Source organism: Dermochelys coriacea, chromosome 7, assembly GCF_009764565.3.
Source record: "Dermochelys coriacea isolate rDerCor1 chromosome 7, rDerCor1.pri.v4, whole genome shotgun sequence".
Taxonomy (NCBI): Eukaryota; Metazoa; Chordata; order Testudines; family Dermochelyidae; genus Dermochelys; species Dermochelys coriacea.
In genome coordinates, this window is record NC_050074.1 from 67190144 (window position 1) to 67205501 (window position 15358).

Sequence of the window (15358 nt, forward strand, 5' to 3'; positions counted from 1 at the left end):
CCAAGTCTAGCTTGTTAAGTTTTAGTCCTAGGGAGCACTTTATCTTTATTTTAAGGCTATCAAGTGATTAAAAAATTAATAATAGAATACCATTTATTTAAATATTTTTGGGTGTTTTCTACATTTTCAAATCTATTGATTTCAATTACAACACAGAATACAAAGTGCACAGTGCTCACTTTGCATTTATCTTTGATTACATGTATTTGCAGTGTAAAAAACAAAATAAATAGTATTTTTCAATTCACCTAATACAAGTACTGTAGTGCAATCTCTTTATCATGAAAGTTGAACTTACAAATGTAGAATTATGTAAAAAAACTGCATTCAAAAATAAAACAATGTAAAAGTTTAGAGCCTGCAAGTCCACTCAGTCCTACTTCCTGTTCAGCCAATCGCACAGACAAACAAGTTTGTTTACCTTTGCAGGGGAAAATGCTGCCCACTTCTTGTTTACAATGTCACCTGAAAGTGAGAACAGGCGTTCACATGGCATTGTTGTAGCTGGCATCACTAGATATTTACGTGCCAGATGCACTAAAGATTCATATGTCCCTTCATACTTGAACGACCATTCCAGGAGACGTGTCCATGCTTATGACTGGTGCTGCTCAATAACAATCCGAAGCAGTGTGGACCGACGCATGTTCATTTTCATTATCTGAGTCAGATGCCACCAGCAGAAGGCTGACTTTCTTCTTTGATGGTTCGGGTTCTGTAGTTTCCACACTGGAGTGTTGCTCTTTTGAGACTTCTGAAAGCATACTCCACACCCCGTCCCTCTCGGATTTGGGAAGGCACTTCAGATTCTGAAACCTTGCTGTAGCTATCTTTAGAAATCTCACATTGTCTTTGCGTTTTGTGAATTCTGCAGTGAAAGTGTTCTTAAAATGAACAACATGTGCTGGGTCATCATCTGAGACTGCTATAACATGAAATATATGGTAGAATGCAGGTAAAATAGAGCAGAGGACATACAATTCTCCCCCAAGGACTTCAGTCACAAATTTAATTAACACATTATTTTTTTAACAAGCGTCATCAGCATGGAAGCATGTCATCTGGAATGGTGGTGGAAGCATGAAGGGCATATGAATGTTTAGCATATCTGGCACGTAAATACCTTGCAATACCAGCTACAAATGTGCCATGCAAATGTCTGTTCTCACTTCCTCATGATGTAAATCAGAAGGCGGCAGCATTATCTCTTGTAAATGTAAAAACACGTGTTTGTCTTAGTGATTGGATGAACAAGAAGTAGGACTCAATGGACTTGTAGGCTCTGAAGTTTTACATTGTCTTGTTTTTCAGTGCAGTTACGTAACAAAAAAAAATCTACATTTGTAAGTTGCACTTTCACTACAAAGAGATTGCACTACAATAGTTGTATGAGGTGAATTGAAAAATACTATTTCTTTTATCATTTTTATAGTAAAAATATTTGTAATCAAAAAGAATATACACTTTGATTTCAATTGAAACATAGACTACAATATATGAAAATGTAGAATAACATCCAAAATTGTTAATAAATTTCAATTGGTATTCTATTGTTTAACAGTGATATTAATCGCGATTAATTTTTTTAAATCATGATTAATTTTTTTGAGTTAATTGCATGAGTTAACTCCTATTAATTGACAGTCCTACTTTATTTCTCTTGTAAGCATTTCTGACTTTAATGCCTTTTACTTGTACTCACTTAAAACTTATCTCCTTGTAGTTAAATAAACTTGTTTTATTCTTTAATTAAAATTTATCCAGTGTTGTGAATTTTGGGTAACTCCATTTAAGGTAGTAGACTGTTGTATATTGATCCCATTAGAGGAGCAACAGACCTAATATATCTAAACTGTCCAGGAGAAGCTGGATGGTGCAGAACACATCCAACACAACACACTGTTTTTTGGGGAAAATCTGAGACTAGAGTTGTGTGTTGGGATCACCCTGCAAACAGTAACCAAGACAGCTGGAAGCCGTGTGGCTGATGTTTGCTGACAGGTTGCAGGGGTCAGAGCTTCTGGACTAGGGATGTGACTGTACACAGATACTCAGACCTGCATGCTGGCAGACTTATTTGTGAGAGATCCAGGTGGGAGCTACAGCAGCAAAGCCAAGTGAAGCACCCCAGGTTGCAAGGCAAACATGACATAGCCACTTACTGGTCCGGATGGCACCCTGGAATGCCATACCTCATGAGAATAGGTTATCTCCCATAATGAGATGGTTAGTACTTCACAGCTATGATAATGCTAGTTATTCTTGTATTGCACTTTGAATCAGAGTAAATTTCAAATATCTGTCTATTTCAGACAGAGAAACTATGGCATAGTGATGCCAAATGGCTGGCTCATGATTGCACAGGAAGTCAGAGGCAATTGGGAATAGAATTCAGGTCTCCAGAATATTGTTCCCCAGTTATTGCTGCCTCTTGGCAGAGTTGTAAATAATGCAAGAACAGCCTTTCTCACAAAATGTTACTGTGTCCTTTTCTGGTTTCATCCAGAATTAACAGAAGTCAGTTACTTTGCTATAGGTACAGAGTGCCTCTGAAAATATGGCCCTGTGCATCTCAGCTTGGATACCTAAAATCAGAGGCCATTTTAGAAAATGTTGATTTTTAGACTGTGGGGCAAATTCATATCTGGGGTAAGCAGGAACAACCCTACTGACTTCAGTGGAATTGCACCTTCCTGCTTATTCCAAGTTTGAATTTGTTTTTTCTGCATTTTAGCTTTCCCAGCTTTAAAATGGGAATGCAAAAAAGACTTTCTTGCTTCATCTGGATGGGAATTAATTATTTTTCATTTAAAGAAACTTGTGCAACATTATCCATTAAAAGATACCATTTGCTAACTTTTACCGCAATCTCCTCTAACTACATGGGGAAGCACTTAAATGATGCTTCCAGTGAGTGCTGATTTGTTGGGTAGGGGAGGGGTCAATGTATTTATTGACTGTTGCAGTTTTGTACGCTTTGGTGAACTGGTTTTCAGTATCCTGTTCATTTGCGAATTACAGTTGTGAAGATGTATGAAGATTAGAAAGAACTTCTTGAAAAATGAAAAAATAAAAGTATTTGTTAAAGCTGAAAAATTTGCACCTAAACAGTTTATGTACTTAAAAAAGAATGAGCTGTTGTACAAGAAAAAAAGACACCTTTAACATCATTATTTGTAATTTTAAGATCTCTAATCTATCATGTTACTTGTATCCACTCTTCTCTGGAGCATCTTAGCTCCTGATCAAAAAACTCACCAAGCAATGTGAAGTTTCTCTTCCTTCTCTCATAAAGGAGAGAGTTAATTCAAGTAGTTGACCTCTGACAGCGATTTGATGCTTTCTTTCAAATAAGCCATTGATATCACTCCAGTTGCTAGTGAACAGGTGTCTGCATCTCCTAAATTACCATTACAATTGGCACTCATGTTGTAGTCTCAATAAAGAGACCAGTGATTAAATGGGCATCGGACTAAAGTGCTCTCCCTCCCAAAATGCAGTGTTCTTCCAGGTAAGGGGATATCGGTGGGCCATGTAGAAAAGCTCATGTGTGTTCTCTGTGTTGTAACTTTTCTGTGGTTAAATAGAGGGCCTTAGTCTCCCAAGATTGTCACTCTAGAACCTTTCATGTGCCCCTAAATTCACATTAAGAAAAAGTTCAGTGACTCTGGCACCCTTGAGGGTAGCTGATAGTGGTACTAAATATCATAGCCTGTAAGAAAAATGAGGCTTTTAGACTGCCTGAATTCAAGTTATTCTACATTTCACCAGTGCGGGGAAGGGGGGGGTGGAAATGAGGCTAGAAAGAACATATTTTAATGGTTTTTTGGTATAATAACTTCACCTTGTTAAAAAATCATCCTATAGTAGAAGAGTTTCATTGCTTAGGAAACTAAATTCTGTGTGTGTGTGTGTGTGTGTGTGTGTGCGCGCGCGCGCGCGCGCTTCCTATACACTGTTCATTGCCTGTTTTTTCATGTAGGCAGGAAAAGGCTGACCTGACCAAAATAAATCATATTGTAAGCTGTATCAATGCTTTATGCCATATGCTTTAGGCTGCATTTTAATACCCAAATGACATTAGCAGTTACAGAGGGAAATTTCATCAAGCTTTCTTTGGTTTAAAGCTTTTGACAAAGGTTCGTTGGCATCATTTTAGTCTTACATGGCACAGTGGTAAACTCTGAGCATTCAATTTGTATATTTACTTTGCAGGTAGGGCTGGTAGGCCTTGCCTGTTGTTAAGGTAGTCTGTCACTTCCTGTTATTAGACCCTAATTTTAGTTTATTATAATTTTGCCAAACTTTAACCATTTGGGTTGAAATTGTATATGATGAGTGTCTACCTCAGTCTTGTATATGAATTTCAGCCAAAATGGTACAGCCATTTCTGTGAACAAAGCTAGGACGAAAATACATGCGTTTTGTTTAAAAAACAAAAACTGGTGACTTTTTTTTTTGAACAGCTCTAACGCCCCATGCTTTGAATCAGGGTCTTGAAATTCAGCAGGAGGTGGCCTTTGTGAGAGGTATGCGCATTTGGCCATCCCCTTGAAAATCTTCCCAAATTTGGCCAATCATAAGCCTTTGGAAAAATGTAGTTTGCAGAGGCTCAGTAGCAACTTCTCTGATTTTAGCAGCTAAATCGCCAAAGATTCTGGCCTCACTTGAGCATGTCAAACCTCTCTTGGCTCCTAGTGTTGACCAGACAACACATGACTCTTCCCCACAGAGTGACTTAGGGCTTGTCTACACTGGGAACGTTAAGGCGCTGCCGTGGCAGCGCTTTAACATGGCTTGTGTAGTCTCAGCACAGTGAGGGGCATACCTCCATGTGGGGCATAGCTACCAGCGCTGGTGCACTGTCTACACTGGCATGTTACAGCGCTGAAACTTGCAGCACTCGGGTGTGTTTTTTCACACCTCTGACCGAGAAAGTTGCAGCACTGTAAAGTGCCAGTGTAGACAAACCCTCTGCCTGCTCCATCCGTTAACAGCTCTTGTGTGTAACAGGACTTTACATGCATCATCCCCATAGATGTGACAGATTGGACAAAGGGTGCTCCCTCCTGTGCAGGCAAAGCTGAACGGTCCCTGCTGCTCTGGGGCAGGGTACAGGTACCAACCACAACTGAGAGCAGGGAGCTTGTCTCTCTTGTGGTCTCAAAACTCCCCCTGCTGGCACTCAGGCAGCATTCAGAAGGAAGCCACTTGATTTGGACACAGCGGGGACAAAAGCCAGACTGGGGGAAGGAAAAGGAGTAAAGAGGGACAAGGAGGAGAATCGGGGACTGGGAGTCTGCGGGAGAGGAAGTGGCAAGGGTAGGAGGTTTTGGAAGGGAAGGTTAGTTTGTCTAGAAACACATCTACTGTAGGTCTCATGAACTGATAGACACTATTGGTGCTTCAATGGCCCCTTGTGGTGAATTTCTCTCATTTTTGTAAATGAACTATACAGAAATCTTGTTTGCTTATAGGGTTCTAATTGGTCAATGTCTCCCAATTTGTTTGGGAAGCAGGTTTTGCAATATAAAATGTTTGCCTAGATCACATTTATTATCTTCAGTAGTAGAAAGCAGAACTATTTAGTTCCCCTAACTCATTTCTTTTCATTGAGAAACAACTCTAGAAGCAATGGCAGCATTTCTCTTCTGAAATATTTGAGCTGTTTTCCTAATTGTTATATTGCTTCAGAGTATCTAACATGCTAATCAACAGTGTCCTGTAGAACTGAATGTCTAAGTAGTTTTTTATACAGCGTAGCCCTGCTGCAGGGCTTGAACATTCCTCCTTTGTAGGGGTAAAAAGAAAAGTTTCCCAAGCAAGTGTTATCAGCGTTTGCAAAATATAAGCTTTGATTTAAGTATATTTTTAGCCCTTAGGTGTGACAATAACCTTGCGAGCATAAACTGAACATTGCCCTTCGTTACTTGTACTTTGTCACAATATGTTTTAAGCACACGTAAATCACATTTTTTACCCACTATGCTTACAGGTCATTTTTTGTTAGCGCTTTGTCCACTGACCTGTTTTTTCTTTTGGCATATAGTTTGCAGATATATATTTACCTTCTCTAATTGCATGTACCATCTGGGCTAGATGACATAATTATCTAAAGTTCTCTATAGCTGACTAGATTGTTTCTCATTACTTTCTTTGCCTCCCAATTAATAAATGTTCTTTTGAAACTTTGATATGTATTCTCTTTTTGTTGCCAACAGCTAAACAACTTATTTAAATATACAGCATGGTTTGTTTCGACGCGGGACACTAAGTTAACTGCAGTCAAATGCCAAACTTCTGTAGCCAGCGGCCACGTGGTTTCACGTAGAAGAATGGGACTGGCTCTCAGAACTGATGCACCTGATGTGTTCTTGTTGGCTCCTTCCTGCTTAAATTGTTTGTGGCTTGCGTCTTGTGCCCCTTGCCACTTTTGACTTGCTTTTGATTTTAATTGTTCACCTTTTTGTGATATTAAGAGTTAAATATCGACTTATATAAGGCTTCAGACACTATTCAGCATGCCATGCCAGAATTGCTGGGTTCCCATGGTGTGGTTTGTAAGCTCATTCAGGGCACCTTTGGATTTTATAAGTTTTCTGTAGCAATGTAGACTGCATTGTGAACTCTCATGATTTATGCAAGATCACCACATTTTTTAGCTGATAGCACATTAAGGATCCACACTCCTTCCTTATCACCGTAATATCTCTAGTATAACAAATGCCATCACAGATACAATGCTTTCCTGAGATTATAACATTTACCACTGTTGCTTATTATTTGTTTAGTCTTCATGCTAAACAACACCAGCTAAGCATCCCCATAGTGCTAAGCATGCAAACACATGCAGACACGTTCCCTGCTCCAAAGAGCTAAGCAGATTTCTAATTTAGTCCTTTCACTTACTTATAGTGATTTCTTTTCACCACTCACTTCTGATTATCTGATAGATCACTTGTGCATTTTTGTAGTTATAGTAACACTTTTTATTTATCTGGTTTTTGCCTGGATAGAATATATAAACTCTAGTAGATCAAAAAGATTCGAGTACATTATCAAACAGGAACACAATTAAATTGATAAAATTCATTCACTGATAAAATAATTCTAGAAGCAACTGCTGCATGACCCACTTAAAAAGGAATTTTTAATATATTTCAAGACTCTATTCAGAATTTAGGTTTAACTTACCTGAGCATGATTTTGTGACCAGTTATATTTCTAGTTCTGTATGCATAGAAAATTATAGTCAAAGCTCATGTGTCTGGGCTTCAACTGTACACCACAGGAGTTGGAAATTCCTGGAAAACACAACTGAAAAGTAAATGTCTTGGAAATATTTTCTCTTTCCTCTAAAGCATCAAATTTGGCCACTTATTGATGAAGAAAATTGGGCTTATTGAACCAATTGGCTGATTCACTATAGCTTCCCATATGAGAAAAGATTTCTCTAGTAGTGATCTCGTGTCTTGTAGACTGCGTGTGCAACGTCAGCGCTATAAACATTGTTTTATCAGTTTTAAAAACTTCCAGCTTTGTTTGTTAATTGCTTTATCATCTCTTGTTATAATAGTTTCTCATCTCCTTGCCTATTCACCTTACCCTTGACTTAGGCAAGTGTTCTCCATTTATAAAGAGAATCACTGTTCTTGCTGAGTGACTATTCTTCATATCTTCAGTTTCTTCCTCATCTTAGTCCTCTTTAAAAAAGAAATCACTATTCATCTATTGTCTGTTCTTGAGGAACCATTTAGTTTGTTAAGATGTTCTCTTATTCAGAATGTAAGTTTATTTCATCATGTCATCTTCAGTTTTATGGGCTGTAGACCATATAATTCTTCCATTCTTCCCTTATACCAAGTCCTTTGTACCTTTTCTATGCATTCCTTTTATCTTGCATACGGTTCATCTTGGCTTAGCCATGTTTCGTCCTGCTATCCTTTTTGATTCCTAGATTTTACCTGGATGAATTTACACTACTGCCATTCTAATGCTTCCTTAAACATATCCTACTTTTCTATATTAGTTTATTCCAGACTTTAATAGCATGAGCTTATTCTGTACTTTATGAAAGCTTTAAGTCCAGGCCTCTTGAGGTGCTGCCTTTCATGTATACTTCAGTGAACTAGCCTACTTCATTTTATATTGTTGATTGCTAGATCCTGTTCCTCAGCCTCTACTCCTTTTTTTTTTTTTTTTTAACATACCTGACTTTCTTTCTAGAGCTAAAACCAAAATAGTCTTTGATCTTTATTGGTGTTGATCAAAATGTATAACTAAATCTATATATTATATCAAGAACATGCACTAACCTCCATTAATTTCAGGGTATTCCTGGAATCCCACCCATTAAGAAAGATTAGTGTTCCAGACTTTACTTCTTTACAGGTCTTCATTGGTGTGCTCATCACGCTAGGAACATTTTTACAATTATTCCTTTATGAAATAGAAATATTACATTTGTGACTCTTCCATCTGTCTTTGCAGAACTCAGTGTGACATGCAGGGTTCAGTTTCTTTTGTATCTTTCTCTTTTATCCCATATAATTGTTAGTCCATATATTTTAAATTGCCCCAAAGAAACAGAGGAGCCAGATTCTCAGCTGGATTGCTCCACTGAAGTCAAAAAATGGCATTGAAGTTGTTGGAGCTACGCCCATTTCAACCAGCTAAGGATCTCTCCCAGTGATAGTGCAAGACATTAAAAACAATTTTGTATGGAAACAAAGGAGCTGAAAGGAGTTTGAGTTTTTATTTCAGCTCTGATGCTGATTTAAGGAATGTCCTTGCCTTTTAGGATGCTATGGTCAAGTATGCTTGTCCTCAGGAACTGACACAGAGATATTGAGTTTGAAGCGTATTCATCCTCCAGCACAGTTCCCTCCCTTCTTTCCATGGCCCTGCTATAGAAATTTGAAGAGTCCTCCCCTATATGCATGGCCAAGCTCTAGCTCTCCCTTGTACTCCTCATGTCCACTCTTACCCAACAAGGGAGACCTAAATACAATAGAAGAAATGTGACCAATAGAAGAAATACAATAGCAGAAATGTGACCAAACAGATTGTAGGCAGGAGTTTTGCCCCAGAACCACCACCCAGCAGCCACAGACCTTGTTTCTCCCTGGTGCTGTGTCCACTATGGGGTTCTCACCATACCCCGCCATGAAATTAACTAGTCCCTACAGCACATCCATCTGGCCATTTTCCTAAGGGATAACCTCGCTGCCTCAGTTTCTCCCTTTGTAAAATTAGGGTGCTGCATGCTTCCCAGGTTACGTGCAACTTCGCGAGTGTTCATCAGATGACTTAAAGATGAAAAGTGCTTTTATGTACATGTATTTCTGATGTATTACATGATCTTTGACAGAGGTACTGTGCATTCCTCTGTTTGAAAAGTACCTATTTTGGGATGCTGCTGCAATGTAAATATTACAGAACAATAAAAGATGCTGAGTATTAGCAGAATTGAATACGGCCCTCTTAATCCTGATATTTTTCCTAGTTTGAAAATATTCCACATTATTATTGATATTTAATATTTTTATGATGGTAATAAACAGGAGCCTCAGTTAGGATTCTGGTTCCACTACAATGAGTGGTGTGCGAAAGTAGAAGTGGACACTGTCCCTGCCTTGCTGAAGTATTGATCATCTTAAAAAGGAATTAGATGGGCACTTCATTGTCCTCAGTATCTTCCATATCAATTGTTCCTTGTTTACAAGTCAGAGGTTATTTTTTCCCAGCTGTCCAGTCCTGCAAAATCACACCGGAACCTGAAATGAAAATGTTACTTCTGCTGCTTCTATCATTTCTAGCAATACAGATTTTGCAGCTAGAACATAGTTGATAATTTTGTTGATAATGCAGGAGAGAGTACAACATGTATCTTGCAAAAAGAAAAGGAGTACTTGTGGCACCTTAGAGACTAACAAATTTATTAGAGCATAAGCTTTCGTGAGCTACAGCTCACTTCATCGGATGCATTTGGTGGAAAAAACAGAGGAGAGATTTATATACACACACACAGAGAACATGAAACAATGGGTTTATCATACACACTGTAAGGAGAGTGATCACTTAAGATAAGCCATCACCAACAGCAGGGGGGGGAAGGAGGAAAACCTTTCATGGTGACAAGCAGGTAGGCTAATTCCAGCAGTTAACAAGAATATCAGAGGAACAGTGGGGGGGGGGGGGGGCGGGAGAAATACTATGGGGAAATAGTTTTACTTTGTGTAATGACTCATCCATTCCCAGTCTCTATGAGTCATTACACAAAGTAAAACTATTTCCCCATAGTATTTCTCCCTCCCACCCCACCCCCCACTGTTCCTCTGATATTCTTGTTAACTGCTGGAATTAGCCTACCTGCTTGTCACCATGAAAGGTTTTCCTCCTTCCCCCCCCTGCTGTTGGTGATGGCTTATCTTAAGTGATCACTCTCCTTACAGTGTGTATGATAAACCCATTGTTTCATGTTCTCTGTGTGTGTGTATATAAATCTCTCCTCTGTTTTTTCCACCAAATGCATCCGATGAAGTGAGCTGTAGCTCACGAAAGCTTATGCTCTAATAAATTTGTTAGTCTCTAAGGTGCCACAAGTACTCCTTTTCTTTTTGCGAATACAGACTAACACGGCTGCTACTCTGAAACATGTATCTTGTTCTTCCATGATGGTTTTGACCCTGCAAGCCTTTTGTCAGTCGCATGAGCAGATATGACTTAGAAGACTCAGGGAGAGAAGGTATGTTATGCAGGAAGGTAATTTTGATACTAGTCTTCTGGCCATTGCAACACTTGAACCACAGTGACCATACCATAATAGCAGCTTTTCTCATTTTAATTTTTAGACTTTGGATGACAGGCACTTGAACTTGAGCCAATATTTTGCACTGATCCCATTCCACCCACATGTAATAGATGCTTGTACATGTGCAGATCCATGTTCCTGATATCCTCATCAAGAAGAATCTAGGCATCAATCCTACTCTTCTCTTTTAGTGGGACTCACCAATATGGGAGCTTGGGCAGATTCCCTGTGTATAGTTTATTCTTGGCTATTTTGAAAATGAACAGATCATCTGGAATAAGAGCAGGAGTAATTCTATTGTGCAACACTTTCCCCAGGTCAATCAGAATATATTTGAAGTGGTTTCTCCCACTTTGTTTTGCAAATGGCTGCAGTATCCAGCTTCTGGGCATTATTCCAGACATTTGGGAGCTCCAAACTTCAGGTTCATGATATAGGTGTGTTAGGTTGTAAAAGATGAGAACAGAATGGGGTTCGTGCCTTTATTATCTCAATGGCTGCATTTTGGCAGATTTAATATTTACTACTGGCCTCTATTCCATGAGTAAGGAAACGTATCAGCTTAGCTGAATGGCTCAGAACAGGACATGTCAACTGAACCTAATCAGCTCTGTCTTTAAACAGTGAAGAGGGGAAGGTCAAATGGTGTCTAGGTCTCCTGAGGCAGAGCCCACTCTACCAGGTAGGACACCTGTCCCTGCCCTCTCTAGCTAGTTGTCAAAACAAAATGCAAACCCAAAACTGGGGGAAATCTTTTAATTTCTTATTAATTTAACAGGCTTTGTTACACATCCTTCATTCGCCTTTACCAGTGCCTATCATATCTACTTTACTTTCCTGCTACTCTCATTCCGTATTTTCCTCTCTGCTCTTTAGGGCTTTCTTCATTTCTTTCTCTTGTTTCACTCCTTTCAAAGCTGTTACCCTTGGAAGAGTTTTCCACTTCCTGTCTCCAAAGCCCTCTTCCCTTTCAATCATTTTATAACCACCCACCTCCACACACTGCCCCAGGAAACTTTCCTACATTAGACTCCTTGAGAATTCCTTGTCCAAGCCATCTTGTTTTGAATTATTATCCCATGTATTGTGTTTGTTTCAAGTTCAACAGAATAGGGACCAAGTCTTTTGTATTTGCAAAGGGCCATGTATGTGCACAACAGTCCATAGACAGTTGATAACTTCAACTGCTATCTCCAAACACTGGTGAAAATCAGTATTTCTCCACTTTTATAGAGCTCTTACCTTCTTCTCTCTCTTCTCTTCTTTTCCCATCCCCATTTCAGTCATTTTTTCCATAAGCTATATGATCTTGTCACTAAAGTTTTAAAATGTCAGACCAGCAGATTACAGTTTTCTCTGATTTGAAGAATAGAAATGCCTTTTGCAACATGATGTCTGACTGTATGTCCCCATAGAAGGATCAGAACTGTCGGCATTATACACAGGTAACAGAGGGCTTGGTCCTGCTACCCTTGGGTCAATTGCAGAACTTCCACTGACTTCACTAGGAGCAGGATCAAATCGAGAATTGTGCTGATCGAGAAGAAACTGGAACTGTTATTCACCATCTTATGTTCTTGGATAGCATCCTCCAAATTGTCATGTAGTAATAGTTGGTGTTCTGATATCCTCTGTTTCCTTTTCTCCAGATGCCATTGAATTGTCTCACATATTTAGTTTCTATTCCAAGAGAATGATCAGTGGTGATATGAGCTGTTGATTTCCTGCAGAATAAGATATCAGAAAGGTTGTCCGTGTTTATGTTAAAAACAAAAACAAAAAATCCCACACCTCCACACACAACAGCTCTGTAGAAATAACAGAACTGAAGCCTTGGGAATATCCTTTTTTTGTTGTTGTCCCCCCCACCCCGATTTTGCTTCCAAAGGTCAAAATCTACCCCCTGATAATGACTTGGGGTTATTACAGATAGATAAACAAAACATCTTTTTCATTCTGTATTGACCATGTCAGCTTCTATTCCAAACATTTTCTAAGAGAAACCCTGAGGAGTCATGTATAACTTGTTTGAAATGGTTTCCTATCTACCTTTGTTACTAATACTGTAGAATTACTTAAGCAGTCAAAGCAGATAAAATCATTTGGTTCTTCTGCATTTCTACAACCAGTTTGGCCAGATAAAATTGGTCTTAAGATCTGATTTTTTGACTCATTCCGATTTTATTCATTTCTGTGTTGTCCTAATCCTGCTTCTGAAATATTCACAGGAGGGAGCGGGGAGACACTCTGCAGTTCAGTGCAAGACTGCATAACTGTTTTACTGTGTGGCATCCATTCTGCGCTGTTGTGTGCGTGCTTGCTCTTTTATGCCACCCACCCTTTCCTTCATCTGCATCTCTCAGACCTATTCGCCTTTTCAGTGGTTGAGATACTATGTCAATTAGAGGGGAGGGAGGGTTAACAGAGCTGCCTCAGGAATTGGTTCTTGTCTGCCTTTCTGAGCGGTCTGTGTGCACAGCAGCACATGATATGATTTTACACAATACCCTGTTAATATCCTACTCTTCCTAGGGAAGAGCTGGATTGGAAAATAAATAAATAACGGTACTTCTCTGAAGACCAGAGGGAGTGAATGGACCAGAGCTAAATTTGGAACACTAAAGCTTGGTTTCCAAATGCGTGCTCCCACACACATACATATATCCTTAGTCAGCTTTTCCACAGTTTTTCCATGTGACCCTGTTGAATCCAGTGCAGCTGTTATTTATAGATGGTAGGGGTAGTGATGGCATTATCTTTTAGCACTGTTCAGGACTGAAATTATAGTGTTCTTCTGCAGCGATACAGGGCTAAATGCCCTCCACAAGAATTCATATCGATGGCTCGTTTTGTAAATGTTCCAACTATCAGATGATTGCAGAATAGCCTTCCCCATCTTTTTATTTTTAAAGGCAGGAAATAAAGGGTATTGTAAAAAAAAATTAGAATGGGCTGTGATTGTCACTGGCTTCAAAATGTAATCACCTCATCCTTAAGTGATCATTCTTTTCTCTTCTCTTCCATTTTCCCCATACAACCTATTGTAACCTGGGAGGAAAAAGTAAGTGTTCCACTGAAGACAAAGACCAACTTTTTCCAAATCAGGCTATCTAAAGTTAGGCTCCCAAATATTCCAAAGTTCTGAGTATGTGTAGCTCCCAATGATTTCACTCAGGCTTGTGTGCTCACTTAGTACCCGTGAAAATCAGTTGGTGTGTATTTAGGTTTTTGGTTCCTTATTTTAGGTCCCAGGTTTGAAAACTTAGGTCTAAATATAAAATAATAGCTTTATTTTTTGCCATATTTGTGGAAAATAAGCTTTGGAATATATAACAAATCATATATTATATTTTCAATATCCCACAAGTATAATGCAGCCACCTCTGAGGTGAAACACAGAAGTTGTTGAATTGCAGTAGATAAACATGATGCATGCATGTGTAAGCATGAAAAGGGGGTCAATTTATGAATTTGCCAAGATATCATTTAGATTTTAAAGATGAAATCTAGCAAACTCGGTTTGGCAATATATAATCGAATCCAATAGGATGACACTTCTTTATTGAGTCTAGGGAGTGGTTAGCCTTAATAATTTTAATGCTTGGGTTTTTTCAGGTCAACTTTTAACTTGAACAGTATTTCTTAAATCAGGACACTTGTTTATTCTTAACCAATCAACAATTTATTAATTCACCCAGAACCCATTCATATACAATCAACAGTTCACCACTCAAAAGTAAATGAACCAACTGTGTGTATTACATGCACAATTCAGTTTTGAGAGCAATTATCATAGACTGGAGTTGAGGCTCAGCAGTTATATCAAGAAACAATGCAAATTACCAAGATTCTTATTACATATAAATATGATCATGAGTTCCCAGTTCTTTAATATCTAACACATTTATCACACTTCCATGGGTGCGATAAGGAGCTTTGAAGCATGTGGTTGTGTCTCTTTGACTAGATTAATCCCAAAGGGACAAGTTTAGAATATTCAAACAAATTGCTTAAAGTTATTGTTTTCAGTTTTTCTTAGTTCAGTTAGCTTGGACTTATAAAGGAGTTTAAATCTAAAATATGGTTACTTGAGGTATCACTAGATAATGTAGACTCAGCAAGATAATGTTTAGTTATTTATATAAAAAAAAGAGGAGCGAGTATAGTCTTGGAAATGAAATCTCACCACTTCTTATCCTGTTCACCCTGGGATGGGGGAAGGGGCCTTTCCCACAGGCATTGTTCTCAGTCAACTCTCTTGAGCACATGGTGACTTCAGTTTACATAACCTGGTTTCAGGTCTTGTGGGAGGGACTCCCATCACCTACCCACCCCACCCCCATTGCTATTGGAAACATGCCAAGAGAGTGCTCAGGTTTTAACAAAAAGAAAAGGAGTACTTGTGGCACCTTAGAGACTAACCAATTTATTAGAGCATAAGCTTTCGTCGCTGCTACTCTGAAACCTCAGGTTTTAATGAAGTGAGCTGTAGCTAACGAAAGCTTATGCTCAAATAAATTGGTTAGTCTCTAAGGTGCCACAAGT

The 15358-nt window shown here is 38.8% G+C and overlaps 1 protein-coding gene across 35 annotated transcripts in view; it reads left to right on the top strand.

Annotated features, from left to right (window-relative positions):
• ZMIZ1 (zinc finger MIZ-type containing 1) overlaps window positions 1-15358 on the top strand; it is a 504711-nt gene that overhangs the window by 411586 nt on the left and 77767 nt on the right. Inside the window, exon 1 of one of the 35 annotated variants that reach the window (XM_043518796.1) lies at window positions 14021-14025. The exons of the other annotated variants lie outside the window; for them this stretch is intronic. The gene's annotated coding sequence lies outside the window, so the exon portion shown is untranslated. Of the gene's footprint in view, window positions 1-14020; window positions 14026-15358 lie in introns of those variants that run through there. 35 annotated transcript variants of the gene reach the window in all.